The following is a 3,683-nucleotide window of genomic DNA, read 5'->3' on the forward strand; positions in this document are numbered from 1 at the left end:
ACGCCCAACTCTATGCCGCGCGCGCGGTTATTGCGCGTCCGCTGAAGCCTCTCTACAGATTGTGTGCGCGCTAAAAGGGCAAATTTGCGGCGCGGCACTTATTTAGCGCGGCTGTTGAAGATGCTGTTGAAGATGCCCTTATCCGTCTCAGAGCCGACAGCGACAACACTTCGCTCCTGATGCCAATGGAATTTTGCTGGAATATTTCTTGAGCGCTTGTCTTAAACTCCGAAAAGTTCTCTAGGATGACATTGCAGATGTGGATCTGCGCACGAGAGTGCTCGAGTTTGAGCTCCACAGCTCTCCCATGTTGTTGCCAAAAGGATAATTTGGCTGCTCTGTAAGCATTGGAGCTCTTGGATGTTAATTCTACACGCTCACACTCACCAGTCTCATGATTTCCAGCTATATATTGGTCTCTAGTTGAGCTCATGATCACCGTGTCACGTGTCCACTATCGGCAGCAAGCTCATTTGCACGAGGGTGCAGTTCGATGCCAGATCCAGATCGAGATCATGAGACCGGTGTGTGTGAGCGTGGATGGAAACAACGAGAGAAAGAGCTGGATGTTGATCAGAGACAGTGGCTTAAACAAATCGCCAATGCTCCACATTGGTCACGCCATTCTCTTCTCGCTCCCAGCGACCCACCCGCAACCATCGCATATATGGTTGGTGGTTTGCGCGTGCCGCTCTCCTATCCTTCCCCGCCAATCGGCTATAAATAGACGTGCCCGCTGATCATCTTGGAGCACGAGTCAGTCAGTCGCCTACTTCCAGGAGCTCTGCCTGCCATGGGTCCAGTCGTGCTCCTCCTCGTCGTTGCCGTTGCCGTCTCCGCCGCGCCGGCGGCAGCCGAGCTGCCGCGGCTGGAGCACTCGCCCAAGGCGGATGGGTCGCTGTCCATCCTTGCCGTCGGCGACTGGGGGAGGCGTGGGGAGTTCAACCAGTCCCGGGTCGCCACCCAGGTACGTACTCATCGATCTACATGGCAGCATGGCACACCCATATTTTTTTTTTGATAAAGAGTGTCTTTTATTGATTCATAATGAAGCATCAAGGGGATACAAATATAATGAGTACACCCGGCCTCTGCATAATTAGGATGCACACAGCCAACATGAACACACACACACACAAAACCCCGCGAGCAAAGAGCAAAGTCATAGAAGACCAAAGCTATGTCATGCGGAGGGAAAAAAAGAAAAAACCTGAAGCGATCAAAACAACGATCAACGATATACAACGACTACCATCAGCACAACAATCCCTTGGCACACCCATATGGCTTGCCTTCTCGATCGGCGACACCAGCTGCATCTGCATGCAGTATTAAGCCATTTGCCATCCAAAAATGTTGAGCTTAATTGGCTAGCAAATATGCATGCGAAACTGATACCATGTCACAAGTGCTAACGGCGATAAAGTTGATCCTTTTTTTATGTCCTGTGCCGTGGTTGTGGAATCTTATGATTGGGTGGCAGGGTGGAACATCTTTTGGAATAGCATAAAACATAGCGGCATGCATGGTATACAACTGGACAATAGACTAACAGTATTTTCATCTTCAGTGTCTCCAACTGTTTATACATATGTAGACATGATGCTTTGCATGCACGGTGTGGCGTGATCAATCATGACAGACAACCATTAAGCACATGCTTGTTCTTAAAAGATAAATAATCATTAATCACTATTTTATCTTAGGTAATTAACCAAACTTGCTTCTGTGTTGGGTAGACTGGCTGGGTGAATATGATCTCACCCAGCATATCTGGCGAACTGAAGTTGCTGCAAAGAATATATCAGAGGGATTGAAGTTGTTGCACTTGATAGTTACATGTGTGTGTCTATTTGTGCTTGTAGATGGGGGTGGTAGCGGAGAAGATGGACGTCGACTTCATCATCTCCACTGGCGACAACTTCTACAGCGATGGCCTAACCGGCGTCCACGACAGGGCCTTCGAGGACTCCTTCACCGGCATCTACACTGCCAAGAGCCTTCAGAAGCCTTGGTACACAGGTACTGCTAGGGCAATTAACTGGGGCCGATGATGCACACGTACTGCGAGGCTGATCACTGCACCTAATTCTTTTGATGCTACTTTTTTTCCTGCCGGATAGCTAACACTTGCTGATGCAATGCCCGCTAAAATTGCAGTTCTTGGCAACCATGACTACCGGGCGACGCCCTGGCGCAGACCAGCCCTGTCCTCGCGAAAGTCGACCGCCGGTGGATCTGCGTCAAGTCCTTCATTCTAAACGCAGGTGGGTGGATCCGTTGTTTGGTACCGATCGAATGTTGAGATCGAAAATGATCCGTGTCTTACACTTCATTCTACGATTATCTTCTCTTGACAACACTGAAGAGGTTGCGGATTTCTTCTTCGTGGACACGACGCCCTTCGTCCTCCAGTACTGGACCAACCCCAAGGACAGCACGTACGACTGGAGGGGCGTTGCTCCTCGCGACACCTACATCGCAAATCTCCTCAAGGTACCACTACTACTAATCCAGTCATATTTCCATTTAATTCCAGAGGTCTTCTTCATTTTGTTTGAACCTCACCTGCAGGACGTGGAGGCTTCGCTGGGGCGGTCGAGGGCGCCGTGGAAGATCGTCGTCGGGCACCACCCCATCCGGACCGCCGGCAAGCACGGCGACACCGAAGAGCTCGTGCAGCTGCTCCTCCCGATGCTCAAGGTACTACATACCCAGCTCGGCATGCATGCTTGGGCTTAGCTACCGATCGACTGAACACACACGCGATATTTATCTTTCCTTTTCCGCAGGCCCATGGCGTCGACCTCTACATCAACGGCCATGACCACTGCCTCGAGCAGATCAGCAACAGCGACAGGTCAGCTCAGGCTCAGACCAACTGTAACCAAACACGCAAGATTTCTCTCGTTTTCTGAACTCTGATCACGGAGCCCTGTTTGGTTCCTCTTGCGTGCAGCCCTCTGCAGTACCTGACGAGCGGCGGCGGGTCCAAGGCGTGGGGCGGCGTCTACGCGCCGGGCGCCGACAAGGTGGAGTTCTTCCACGACGGACAGGGGTTCATGTCGCTGCGCTTGACCGCCACCGACGCGCGGCTCGCATTCCACGACGTCGCCGGCGCCGTCCGCCACACCTGGGGGCATGCCAAGACCGCGCACTACTGATTGTATAAGCTGCCGTACGTGGGCGCCATTTCATTGTTACAAGTTGCTAACCAGCACAGCGCCTGCGCGAACAATTTAACTGTCTTTACTATTGTAAGTACTAGTATTTAAATTATTGTTCGTGTAGTTCTCCGGTGTAGATTACACGTCCTTTTGAACTTTTGATTAAGAATGTAACTGGTGATGAGTGATGATGTTCTCGGTGCATAAAACAGGGGCGGTGATCTCCGCCCGGCCAGTCAACAAGTTTGCAGATACACCATTGCTGTTTGGATGGGAATCATGAGTCCCTCCCTTGTTCGTCACTCGTTGCCGCGTAGGTCTCTCCGCCCGGTCAGTCAACAAAGCAATCTGGCATTGCATGCTACTTATACCTGGCCATACCTCAGGCCGGTCCGGGCTTCGGGCCGGGCCTAGCCAAGCCCGACGCAAAAAACCCAGGCCCGGGCCCGGCCCGGCCCAGCCATCGGGGTTGTTTTCTGGGCCCGAGCCCGGCCCGACCTTCAAAAAAACGTGAAA

At 51.9% G+C, this 3,683-nt stretch overlaps 1 pseudogene; it reads left to right on the forward strand.

Moving 5' to 3' along the window:
- The first annotated feature begins 766 nt into the window (after positions 1 to 766).
- Positions 767 to 3,373, forward strand: LOC123040964 (purple acid phosphatase 3-like; annotated as a pseudogene).
- Positions 3,374 to 3,683: the final 310 nt, after the last annotated feature.

This window comes from Triticum aestivum, chromosome 2B (genome assembly GCF_018294505.1).
Source record: "Triticum aestivum cultivar Chinese Spring chromosome 2B, IWGSC CS RefSeq v2.1, whole genome shotgun sequence".
Lineage (NCBI taxonomy): Eukaryota > Viridiplantae > Streptophyta > Magnoliopsida > Poales > Poaceae > Triticum > Triticum aestivum.